A 14,099-nucleotide genomic window follows, 5' to 3' on the forward strand; every position below is an offset into this window, starting at 1 on the left:
TTCTAACATTACAGTCAGAATTATGAGATTAAAGTCAGAGATTAAAGTCAAAATTAAGAGATTAAAGTGATTGATTATTTATTATTTTCCACTGTGTGATCATTGAATAACAAATTAAATTTACTTCTGTAGATTAGTGAAAGAAACTGTATATTTTTAGGGTGAAGTGGCCCTTTACGTGCTGTCATGCTGCCTTTGCCTCTTTCCTCTCATCAATAACTCATGGTTGTTGACTCCAGTATGAAAATGGAACATTTCTTTTTCTGCCTGCACTTTGTTTCTCTCCATTTTTAGATGGCAGCACTAACAGAAGAATAACTGTGATGGACGATGTACACTCACCTCCTGGTTTCATCCCTGGAGAGAGGTTTTCCCATAAAATAACGGATTAGTTTTCCCCCTGTGGCTTTATTTATTTTTATCTATGTCTTCATGTTTTTGCAGCACAGTGAGCATTAATATTGTGTATATGTACAGTAGCTATAGCTATGTATGTGCCGGTACACACACGCTGTGTCTCCATCTGCCTCTTACGGCGTCAAAGGACCTCTGGTAACCCAGGACACGAGTCAGGACCTGTAGATTAGCCTGGTGTCAGCTCACACTGACCAGTCAGGAACATGATTAGTTACAGCTGTGCTGTCCTGCTATGAAGAGTCAGACTGTGGGAAAAAAGTGGAAAAATAAAACAGCATGAATTCTGAGAGTACAACTTTTTTCTCAGAATTCTTTATTAAAAGTCAGAATTCTAAGATTAAAGTCAGAAGTCTTTATTTAAATCAGAATTCTGAGAAAAATCAAAGATTAAAGTCAGAATTCTGGGATTAAAGTCAGAATTCTTTATTAAAGTCAGAATTCTAAGATTAAAGTCAGAATTCAGAGATTAAAGTCAGACTTCTGAGATTGATGTCAGAATTTAGAATTTTTTTCTGAGATTAAATTCAGAATTCTGAGAAAAAGTAATCTCAGAATTCTGACTTGAATTCTGTTATATATTTTTTTCTTCTTTATTTTTTTTAATTTTTTTAACATGTGGCCTATGTGGAATTATCTACGTGAAACAGTCACTGAGACTGAGAGATGGTAGCAGAAGATGGAGAGAGGTGAGGGATTGTTGGGCAGAAGGTTTCATTTTAAGAAGCTGAGCGACCGAACCATCGATAAAACCAAAGTTACCTGGGTGTCACGGCACAATTTATTGACAATGACTGGAAGTTGCAATCCTTTGCCTTGACTGTAAAAAAAACAGGCGTGACTGATTACAGAGACCTGTGAAGACGGGTGGAAATAAACCACTCTAGGGACACAGATAGTGTCCCTAATATGCTGGCAGCTGCCCGGTGACTTCCATTTGAACACCTACACCTACTGCTTTCTGATTTTTGTTGTTGTGATGTTAACACATGTTCTTGTTGTATACAGGATGGCAGCCATCCATGTTTTGCCTTTATTTTAAGTTTATTCTTCATTTGACCAAGTGGGACAAATAGATGGTAACTGCCCTTTAAGACAGCTGAGGGAATGAACTTCACAAAATCTTGATAGATGATATATTTTCCTTATACGGATGTAGAGATTGGTTTCTGTCGTATAAACTCACAGTGTCTCAGCACATAAGTGGTGACTTTATATGAATACTGGTTATTTCAGCGTGTGCATATCATCATATCTTCCGTCTGAGCCTGTTTGTCTGGAGATATTATGCTAATGTATGTTTTTATTTGCTTTCTTGGTCTTTCATGTGCATGTTGAGATGTTTGTCCGGATTTGGCTTTGGCTGCGTGTCACAGACATATGGTATGTGGGTGTGTGTGGCAGATGCTTCCCATAATCACCGGCCATAGCTCTGCATCGGTGGCTCTTCTCAGAACAGATTCAAATCGGTAGCAAGGGCACCTCACTGTTTGTCGTTCTGTAAAATGTGTGTCACAGCAGAAGAGAACGGCGGTTTGTGGAGAGAAAATATGGTGATGAAGAGGCTTTTTGGATGGAAGTGAAGTGGCAACAAATGTCCAGAGAAACTGCAAAAATCTGTTGACAGAGAACATGAGCTGCTAATGAGAAGCATGTGGAGACGGGAGGATTCTATACCAAGTATAAGCTGAGAGATTAGCCATTAGAACACAGATTATTTTGGCTGCTTTTTTCCATCACTATGTTTAAACATACAGTTTATACAGAGGTGATAGGAATGTTTTTTTGTTTTTTTTTAAATTTTGGACCAAAACATTTTTCTCAAAGAATTCTGGACTGCATAGTATAGTGTGTTGTTTTATTTCAAATTTTGGACCAAAATAACATTTTAAAAAAAATTTGGACGCCATAGTATAGTGTGTTGTTTTTGTCAAATTTTGGACCAACTATTTTTTTTCAAAAATTCTGGACGGATTAGTAGAGTATGTTGTTTTTTGTCAAATTTTGGACGACATAGTATAGTAAGTTGTTTTTGTCACATTGTGGACCAAAATAAAATTGACATTTTTTTTGGACGACATAGTATAGTATGTCGTTTTTGTAAAATGTTGGACCAAAATAAAATTTTAAAAACATTTTGGACGACATAGTATAGTATGTACTTTTTGTCAAATTTTGGACCAAAATAAAATTAAAAAAATTTTTTGGACAACATAGTATAGTATGTCCTTTTTGTCGAAATTTTGGACCAAAATTTATTTTTCAAAAAATTCTGGACTGTATGGTATAGTATTTAAAAATGTAAAACAAAATGTGGGACGACATAGTATAGTATGTTGTTTTTGTCAAATTTTGGAACGACATATGTTGTTTTTCTGATTTTCCTCCAAGTACCACAAGACGAACCTTGCGTACCACTGGCGGTACCCATACCACAGTTTGAGAACCCTGGCCTTAGAACTCAATTTGTGTCATTAATACAGATATTCATGGTTTATCAATTACCACTTTACCAACAACTAATGTGAGGAAATTAAATAAGTACAGTAATCTAAACCTTAATATATCTGTATATTTCTGCCACACTGCAGTAATTATATGACTTCTTTTAAAAACGTAAAGGTCCAGTGTGTACAATTTAAGAGCATTTATTGACATATTATGTTTGTAAAATTGTTTTAAATTAAAAATAGATGCACTATGTTGACACTGCTGTCATATTGATGGACAGTAAATATGCAAGGTGCAGTGGTTTGGTTTCTGAAGACACGGAATGTGTCTTGTTCAAGGTTACGTTCTGTAAACAACCATTATTATGCCGCCATTAGCATCCTTAGCATCATGGGGTCATTTCCCCGACGAGGGTGTAACAGGTTCAAGGAGGCATTTATGTGGTCAGCACTTGGCTGCCTTAATGACCTGTCTCTGAGAACTGCCCCAGTGACAGGGAGCGACTATTTATTTGGTGTCCAAGGTCACGTTTCCCTTTAAACCCCCGTGACCTTGATCCCCGCTCATATATGGAGTGTGTGTGTGTAAAAGGATGATGGCGATCATGCAGCTGAAGTGTATGGGCCTCACTAACCTGCTCTTTAACCAGTTTCTACTCCACTGAGTCTGACACTGTCAGGGTTTGACAGCTGTGTGCAGCTGAGCGAGCGTCCACGACACGAGCATCCGAAGAAAAGCCTCCTCCACGGTGGAAGGAAAAGTGATATTATCAACTCGAGACGGGGGATCCAATCATTTTACTTTGAGGGAGATCAGGTGAAGTGCGAGTAATATGGTGGGATGGAGGCAGGAAGAGAGGGAGGGACACAGGTGGAGGGAAATGTCGTCGAATCACGACAGAGGATCATTCACCCTTGAGGAATCTCAGGTCGTCCTTGTAAAGGCTAGTCTCAGTGTGTGTGTGTGTGTTCTTGTACTTGCAGCATACTGAGGACCAGTGAGGATTTTTAACCAACAAAGTGAGGTCATTTTTACAGAGTGAGGACATTTTGACCGGCCCTCACTTTGTCTTCATTCAAATCACTTTCTTAGGTTGTAAACGTGCTATACTCTGTTTTTGAACACAGCTCCTCAATTTGGTATAAAAACCTGTTTTCCAGTCCACTTTTTGCTCTGGGGCTCCACCTGCAGACATGTTATGGTACTGCTCCCAGTCGTCTTTATAGATGTCATTCATGAAGTAGATATTTGTAATTGTGTTGATTTATAATGTGGAAATGCTGGTCCTCACTTTGTCAGCACTTATACCCGGTCCTCAGTATGCAGCAAGTACAAGAATGTGTGTGTGTGTTCTTGTACTTGCAGCACACTGAGGACCAGTGGGGATTTTTAACCAACAGAGTGAGGTAATTTTTACGAAGTGGGGACATTTTGGTCGGTCCTCACTTTGTATTCATTCAAATCACTTCCTTAGGTTGTAAACCTGCTATACTCTGTTTTTAAACACAGCTCCTCAATTTGGTATAAAAACCCGTTTTCCAGTCCACTTTTTGCTCTGGGGCTCCACCTGCAGGCATGTTATGGTACTGCTCCCAGTAGTTCTTTATAGATAGAAATTCATGAAGTAGATATTTGTAATTGTGTTGATTTATAAAGTGGAAATTCTGGTCCGCACTTATACCCGGTCCTCAGTATGCAGCAAGTACAAGAATGTGTGTGTGTGTGTAGATCTGGCATCTTTTCTTGCATCTCACTCCCAACTTTAGCCACTTCACTTCTACCTCATCATTTCCGGGCTTTCTGGTCCTGACAAGATCAGTGTTCACACCAGAAGTGGTCCTCAAGAGGCGGCAAAAACAAGCAGCACACACACACACACACACACACACACACACACACCTCCTCCTGCATTCTTGTCTCCTCCCCCTTTTCGAATAAGAACCCTCTCCATCCCCCCCCTCCTCTCCTCCTCTCCTCCTCCTCCTGATCATCGTTGGGATGGAGCGGTAAGCGCATCCTCGTCTGCGGCTCGTGTGCGGGATGCGCTGCGTAAAAGCTGCGCTATGGTGATGATGATGTGGGGAGGGCCAGGGCAGGCACACAAAAAAAGAGCGCCATGATATTATTATTGGTGTTATTACCTGATGTGTGAGCCGCGGCACCAGCAGCCTGCGCTGCGCTGAGTGTCTGCAGTCCTGGAGAAAACCCCCCACCTCCTCCTCCTCCACCACCTCCTCCTCCTCCCACTGTAATATTTATGACAAAACGGAGGCAAATTATTCTGGTCACGTTTTTTGGCTGACAGCCGGCTGTCCCGGAGAGCGCTGGAGTGAATCCAGCAGCGGCTCCAGTGCTGGAGAGAGAGAGAGAGAGAGAGAGCGCAGCGCAGCGCAGCGGCGCACAGACACCTGCAGTATAGGATGTAAAAGCGGGGGATTCCCACGCTCCAAAACTGGTAAGTTCAACACTCTCTGACTTCATGTGTTGTGCTGTTTATCTCAATGTCACGCTTTGTGTTTGGAGAGCGTTTGTCTTTCTCTTTTTCTTCTCTCTCCCCCCTCTGAGACAAAATGGAACATCTTTGGTTTGCAACAACAAATCAGCTCGGAGCAGCACTTAAGAGGAGCCTCAGGACTTTAATCCACCACGATCATTCATTTGTGTCTTTCTTGTTCTTGTTCCTGTTCATGTTAGAGGCAGACGACACAGAGAAGTGATGTTGTGATAATCCTGTGTGGGCTTTTTATTCAGTCACATGGATGCGCCACGCTCCTGACATGAAGGTGCCCAGTTTGATCATCATGTACATGGCTGCAGTTCAGCAACTAGGACATATATATATGAAATATTGAAAATGCATGTGTTATATGTTCCACTGTCACATCCCTGTGGGATCTGGACTTCAAAGGACTGTTTTTCTTTTCTTTTTTATTGTTATTATTATCACCTGAGCTCCTCTGCATTTATTTTAGTCCACAAAGCATCAGTGGAAACAGGCGTAAACAGTGTGAGAGCAGTGCTGTGACAGAGCGAGCAGCACTGAAACCATCATGCTGCCTTTTTCTCCTCATGCAGTGATGCCTTTGATGTCTCTGTAGTCTCTACTGTAACAGCTGCCTCCTCCTTATGCAACCGCCGCTCTGTCTGTCTTCACATGTTTGAATGTTGTGAAGCAGGCACAGAGGTTGTGTTTGAACACGGCTCGCTCACATCCTCCCTCCTCTGTGTGTGTGTGTGTGTGTGTGTGTGTTTATGGGATGGATTCGGGAGCTTCCTGACGAACACTTTGGTGCAAAGCCACAAATTCTGCCTCGTATTGATTTCATGTCAAAACGGCGTCCTTGTGTTTGCATTGGTTGATGAGCGTCGCCGCAGCAGCCGCGGTGTCTCATTTCAAAGTCGCAAATCCAACAATTCTTGGCATGTTTTTGTCTCTTCGGCGTTTGTAATCAGCCTCTGTTGGTTAATTAGAACTTTTATATTTATTACTTTTCTGTTCCCTGCAACGCTTAAATGTGCATTTCAACTTTTCTTTCCCCCCCTAAATTCTGCCTCTAACTGAGCGCTATCCACGTGCCGCTAGCTGAAAATGCTAATGCGGTGTGTGTGACAACTTCATTTGAGAACAACCGTTGGAATTACAGGTATACAGTGATCTGGAGCAGCCGTCCTCTATGGAAGTAGATGTTTGTCCATTTTCAAACAACACTTAAAGATGCAAAGTTATCTGGAACCGTTTTAGACGGACAACAAACTCCACGCCTGTGACGACTTCCAGGTCCATTGAGCCAAAATTCAGTAGCCAATCAGCAGGCAGCTTCCTAAAGCCCCTCCCACAAACAAAAAACCATGGCGCAAAGAACAAATATTGTTGAATGATTAAAACGATATTTTATTTGCTTCGTGAAAAGTGTCCCCAACCTTTTTAGTGCCACGGGCCAGTTTCAGGTAAAACAATATTTTCATGGACATCACTGTATAGAAAGAACTCACCATTCACTCTTAGAAATAAGGGTTCCAAAAGGGTTCTTCTACAAGGGCTGAGGTTCTACCTGGAACCATTTGCTTCTGAAAAACCCTTTCCCAAAGAGAGGGTTTCTTGGTAACACTGATGGTTCCAGTGGATATGCAACTGATACGCACCAAAGAAGCAAACTCTGGTTCTCCCTATAAACATACTGTAGATCTTGGTTCGCTTTAAGGAAGTGGACTACAACGCAGGGCATTGTGGGTAAAGCACAACCAAAACATACATGAGCGTATGTGTCGTATGTTCACATAAACCCATAGGATTTGATGCAGCTCGTTCTTCTTGTTTGTCGTTTGTCTCGTCTTCTACCTTCAGTAATTCTTGATGCAGCGCCGCCTCAGGCAAGGAGGGGAATTATTATTTATTTATTAACATAGTATATTATTTAAAAGGTTTGCTTCGTTTCACGAAAGTGCAACTACCCCAATCGTACCGAGTCCAGTGGAAACGATTAGGTGTGAAAACGACCGCACACTCTTAGAAATAAAGGTGCAAAGTAAAACCATATAAGGTTCTTTGGCTTGTCCTCATAGGAGAACCCTTTTGGAGGGTTCCACCAAGAACCCTTTTAAAACCCTTTATTCAGGAAAAGGGTTTTAAAAGGTTCTCTGGTTAAAAATGATTCGTACTGGAACCATTAGTTAACCCTTGAAAAACCCTTTATTTGGGGAAAGGGTTTTTCAGAAGCAAATGGTTCCAGGTAGAACCTCAGCCCTCGCAGAAGAACCCTTTTGGAACCCTTATTTCTAAGAGTGCAGGAATCCTGATATTTTATCGTTTTTTTATATGTAGTTTGTAGTTTTACTAGTGCTGTCAAACGTTAACGCGTCAACGGCGTTTAATGGCGTCAACGTTAGCATTGGCACGACACGTTTCCATGACGACTGACCGGGAAAAGACGCACGTGACTCAGGATTGTTAAAATGAGTCTCTAAAGTAACGCTAAACTTTAAAAACAGAGGCACACATACGCAGTACACAGGTACGCTGGTTATTTGTCAGCGCTGCTCTTTTCATTTAATAAACAGACCGCTCCAGTTCCACTGTAACGGCGCTAAAAGGAGCTAATGCAGCTAACGGAGCTAACGGAGCTAACTGGTAAACGGTGCTTTAGACTCCGATGTCTCCGATGTAAACATGACGTCATGCGCGTCTATTTCCGGTCAGTCGTCATGGAAACGTGTCATGCGTTAACGCGTGTTAACCTTTCGCACAGCACTCATTTGTACTCACTTTTGCTATAGCTTGTGAGCTAAATTTTGACCCACAGACCAGTATCAGTGGTTGGAGACCTATGATCGAGAGGATGTTCACTAAAAACTAAATTAATTGATGTAAAAGTAATGAAAATGTTTTTTTTCCCTGCAGTTAAACAGTGAAAAAGTCATCTCACTTTGATATGAAGCGCAACTTTAGAGCGTTTTCACCTTCAAATGAATATTTCTGATGCGTACGAGCACGTGTTTTACGATCGTGAATCCCAGAGGAACAGTTGTTTCAACATTCACTCTCATGGTGGCGGCAGTGTGTGTGTGTGTGTTTGTGTGTGTGTTTGCCTTGCATGTGGGTCATTGTGTGTTTGCGTCGGTGCATGTATTTATAGCGACGCGTTGATGCTTCCTGGTGTCACTCTCACGTTAGATGTCACACCGTAGTCGTCGTTGTGTTTCTTGTTATTTGCCCTTTTTTTTTTGGCCGTGATAGAGTTGGTCAGAATGTTGTTGATTCATGGCCGGAAATCAAATAGCTTTAATGAATCAGTTTTTTAATTTGTTTTTTTGTTGTTCTTTAAAAGAGGCCTCTGTGTGCCCCTGTGGCTCATCCAATTTTTTTGGTGATTCACTCTTGTAAGGCAGTAATTTAGCCATTTACTTCTTCTATTGTTGACTCACAGGCTGCACCTTTCAAGTAACCGTGGAAAATCAAAATGTCAGATACAAAGTTTGAGGCAAAGATTTCAGAAGCTACAAAGAAAGTGTCTTTCACAAGAGAGGGAGAATCACGAGGGGTAAATGCTGGAAAGCTCGCAGGATCCTGACAAGTAGATCAGAGAGTGTCGACGATAGACTTGTTATCCACTTTATTAGGTACAGTCTAAAGACGTGGTCAAGACGAACGACCTTGCTGGTGTTCAAACTGAGCTTCAGAATGAGGAAGAGCGGTGACTTTGTGACTTTGGAAGTGTCATGGTTGTTTTGGTATAATTCAGTAACTGCTGATGCTCGGATTTCCCCCCCCCCCCCCCCCCCCCCCCCCCCCCACACACACACACACAACCACAGCAGACTGGTTCAAGATGATAGAACTAACTCAAACAAGCACTCATGGTACTGTATGTACACGCACGCACGCACACACACACACACACGTCCCTAAAGACATGCGCATGACGTCATGTGTACGTGCCGCGACACCAGAGTCCAGGCACCGTTTACCAGTTAGCTCCGTTAGCTGCATTAGCTCCTTTTAGCGCCATTAGCACGCCTACAGTGGAACTGGATCGGTCTGTTTATTATTAAACAAAAGAGCAGCGCTGACAAATAACCAGGGTACCTGTGTACTGCGTATGTGCGCCTCTGTTTTTAAAGTTTAGCGTTGACTTTAGAGACTCGTGTCAACAATCGGGAGTCTCGTAAACATGACGTCACTTCAGCGTCTTTTTCCGTTCAGTCGTCATAGAAACGCGGCATGCGCTAACGTGCGCTAACGGCCATTCATGGTCATGAATGAGTACAATCAGAACCAGGCGCTGTCCTCTAGAGGTAAATCTCACTTACAAATTCTATACAATACTTTCTTTTTCCTGAATTTTCCTCTATGAGGAATCAGCCCACGGTTGGTGTCGTGGTTAGCGTGGGTTTTCTTTAGCTTCCTCCCACAGATTTGGGGATCAGGTGAATTGGTCACTCTGAATTGACCGTAAGGTATGAAAGTGAGAGTGAATGGTTGTTGGCTGTCCAATCTGTAATCAATCAGATTTGAATCAGTGGCTGCTAATCTGAACGCGACAAGTGACATCAGCATGGGAACAAAACACGCTACGAGATTAAAGGCAGAGTTGGAGATCCTGGAAAATTAAAAAAAAAAAATCCAAGCCCTCTTTCTTCAGACTTCCCTCTGAAGCCACGCCTCCCTCCAGAGCACAGGAATGCGCAACTTTTCGACGGCGCTAACCTTTTTTGAAATACCGGAAACGGAGCCACCACGTCATCTCTCTGCAGCTCTTTCTCTGCAGCTTTTCAGTCATCGCCAGCGTTCAAACGTCTTGGATCTGCTCTGCAACAGCCTTTTTCTTGGCTGAAGCTTTTCCCCCCCAAGTACTCAGTCTTTCATTCGCAACAACCAACAGCTGTTAGCAAGCTAGCATACGCTCTGGCGCCGTCTTCTGAGCGTGTGTGCGATGAGTGAATGGCAGTTCGATCGACGCGTCACGATCCACTTCATTCATTTGGACCGTTGACTATGATTGGTGATGGTGTTTTCACAGACTCGTCCGCTCCACAGCTAACTGACATTTTTCCATTTTCGTGACGATGCACTGATTCGTCGGTTACAATCGGGGTTGTGAAGAGGATTTTAAGCGATACGGTTTTTAAAAAATGCGCCAGAAAATGATCTCCTACGTCCAAAATGAAAACTAAAAGTCCTTCTGAATGAAAGCACTGGAGTGTTCTCTCTATATATGCTGTGTTGCATTTTTACAGCGTGTTTCGATCACGTAAAAAAAAGCACGAAAACAAACTCTTCGACTGTGCAACATAAAAGCAGTCGATCACATTTGTGTTAAAAGCACCAGTGCATATCCTCTGGGTGGGTAATGGGTAATAATGAGGTTGATGAATATAATCATGGACGGTGTTTTTCTATTACCTAGTAAGTTTAAATCACAATCACAAGTGTCTGTTTTCCCCCCTTTTACATTTATGTTGAGCCGTTCTCATAACGTCTGTAGTTTTGTTTTGGCACCGTCTTTGAATCTCATTTATTATTGTAAATAACAGCATCTCTATCGGGACTATTTGGGTGACGCCCTACCAACTAGGAGAAGAAAGAGAATTTTTTTCCCTCAGCAATTCCAAAGATCCTTAGTACTAATATTCCCTTTCAGCCGTCTCTGCCAGCAAAAGTAGTTATTATCAGTGTTCTAGACATATTATCTGTCATTGTCCAATCAGAATCATCAGATTCGAGTTGTGCTCGTTTAATCGGTCCCAGCACGAACCGATAAGTGCACGTAGTTTTAACCAGTGCCACGGAGTTCGCGCTTTCATGCGCCTGTTTATGGCTCGTAGCAGCGGACAGCAGCCATTTCAAGCTACGTTCATTAGCTTGTTTGCTAACATTGTTGGGGGTCGTACCTATGTTCCCCGTTTTTCCCAAAAAAGGTCCTATGTTCCCCACTTTGTATGTGACAGGGGAACATGGGACACTTTTTTTGAAAAAGGGTAGGGAACATAGGTACGGTCCCCATTGTTGATGTTTGTATTGCTCAGGGTTTAAGAGTTTTGTGTAAGAGAGTATTGTAAGATGCATTTAGCAACACATCTAAAGATCCAATTCTGCACTTTCCTTTTACACTTAATGAATAATTAGACTGCACTATCTTGTCATATGTTTGTTGTATATATCTGGTAAAAGTTGTGAAAGCTCTCCATCCTTGGTCAGTTCATAAATACTTGACTTAATATGCTGCCCCTGTCTTTATGTGTTTGCTGGACACATCTTGTGTCCTGTTTAGCTATCTTACATCATACATTAGATCCATGTAAATAATATTTGTTTATCATCTAGTGGACACAAGGAGGACTGTTAATCACCTAACAACAAATTGATTCTGTCTTGCTTTATGCACATATTGAATGGGTCACCTTCATTATTATCAGAAAAAAATGAACATTTTCTTCATGAGCCGCCACTGATATTAAGGATGATTGTGGAAAAACAAACCACCACTAGGAGAAAACAGAAAAGATGAGATGGAACAATAAATCATTAGCGGACAGTGACAGTGACCACAGCGAAATAGCCGAAGAAGAGCCGCCGGGGAGACGGATGCGACGCGAAAGAGACGACGCGTATAAAGAATTTATTGACTCGCGCTGACCGCCCATGTGTAGAGCGCTGGGATAAATATGGCTGCCTTCTCGCTGATGTGTAATGTGGTTTTAATACATTTATAAGTGCATTAGCTGACGCTGCTGGAGCAGAACTAACCGACGGTGCGGATTACGTGGTACACGAGGCTTCAGAAACCCTGTCGTTTGTGTCGTTTGCGTCACGTATTTGTTTTGCCGGTGCCCACGCTCAGGTGAGACCTCTCGTCTGTCATGAAGAAGCGATATTACACTCGCCTCTTGGCCAAATATATCCCGCGTGCTGCAGACGAATGACATGAATTGAACCCTAATTGCCTTCTCCAGTGAAAGAGCTTAATCGTTTAATGTGAGGGCCACAACTTCAGTCTCTCTCTATCTTCTTATCAAAGGACCCAATCAGTTCCACCTACTCTGCGGCTAATATAATTGCCTTTATATCTATTTTTTGATCCCCTTTCTCTCTCTCTCTCGAAAGCCTGATTGTCCACCTAACCGCTAACACAACAGGCTAAGCAGATCCTAGTACAGGCGTTCGGTCATCACGATACAGAACCTCTACAGATGATCCAGAACGTTGTCTGGTCTTCAATCAGCCTAAAAGGCCACATGTCAGACCTCTGCTCATTGAGCTACCGCTGTTACTAGCGTACAAAGTGTGCCATTGGTCTGCTACCAGCTACTTAAATGCTCTACTAAAGACTCACGTTACCCCTCGACTACTCCGTTCGTCCAAGGATTGTCGCACAAGACAATCCAGACTCTCTTCGTGTATCTTTCCACGCTGTTGGAACGACCTACAGAGAGCGCTAGCAGAGCTCTTCCAAGAGCATCTTCTGTCCTATAGCACTTAGCTTACACTTAGCCCTTCCACCCCTGCACTTGGATCCACCTCAGCACTTCCTATCTAGTGGATTTATTTCCAAGACTTCTTTCATGGAGCTTATTCCTCTGTTTGCAGGCCGCTTTGGATAAAAGTGTCTGCTAAATGCTTCAAAGTAGATGTAAATGTCCACGTAAACTGAGCGAAAGTTTCTTAAATCAAGAGCGTTTCACAAAAATAAATGACTTTGACCACTGGAACACACTTCGAATCACACATTAACTTGTTTACTTTATGCAGATACTTAGATACGCTATCGTCTCGTGTGTTGATCAGAGTTGTGATTTAATCTGGTTTAATCCAAGTTTGGGAATAGCTGGACTATGAGGCTTTTGAGGTTCTTTTACGTGCCGCGACACCGAAGTCCAGGCACCGTTTACCAGTTAGCTCCGTTAGCTGCGTTAGCTCCTTTTAGCGCCGGTTAGCGCGCCTACAGTGGAACTGGAGCAGTCTGTTTATTAAACGGAAAGAGCAGCGCTAACAAATAACTAGCGTACCTGTGCGTTGCGTATGTGCGCCTCTGTTTTTAAGGTTTAGCGTTACTTTAGAGACTCTTTTTAACAATCGGAAGTCACGTAAACATGACGTCACGCACGTCTTTTTCCGGTCAGTCGTCATGGAAACGCGTCATGCGTTATCGCAATTTAACGTGCTAGTGCTTGACAGCACTAGAGCTAATTCAAATAAAAGACTGATTTGACTCCCTCCTGTGTATTTGCCACAATACACACATACACCAGAGCCTGTATCACTTGTTGTGATGGTTAATCTAATCTTATAATGATGATGTTGGCATGTGGAACATGAGCCGGGGTCAGCAGTGTGAGGCCTCCTGTTATCACGCAAACAATGGCAGATTATCAAGAGAATGGTTATTAAAGCAACAAGCGCTAACCCCCACGTTTAGATTAAACTATTAATTCACCACTAAAACACAGACGCAACCCGCACATCATCTCCTGGTGATCACGGCTGATAAGAGGCAGACTCTGCTAATCACATGCAGTCACTTCACAGCACATGGAACCATGTAGGAGGAATGGCGGTTATATATAATAGCAGCATAATGAACACTTTTCCATGCTTGTATTTCATCCCGTTCTTATTGTCTTAGCGTCGTTAATGGCAATCATAGCCATTCTGTTTAACAGGCCAGCGCCTGCTGATTTACTCGCCGCGCGTTCCTTTCACACTTGATTTTTCCTCTTGTTTTAAGGAGGACCGGGAT

Source organism: Microchirus variegatus (assembly GCF_963457635.1).
Source record: "Microchirus variegatus genome assembly, chromosome: 7".
Taxonomy (NCBI): Eukaryota; Metazoa; Chordata; class Actinopteri; order Pleuronectiformes; family Soleidae; genus Microchirus; species Microchirus variegatus.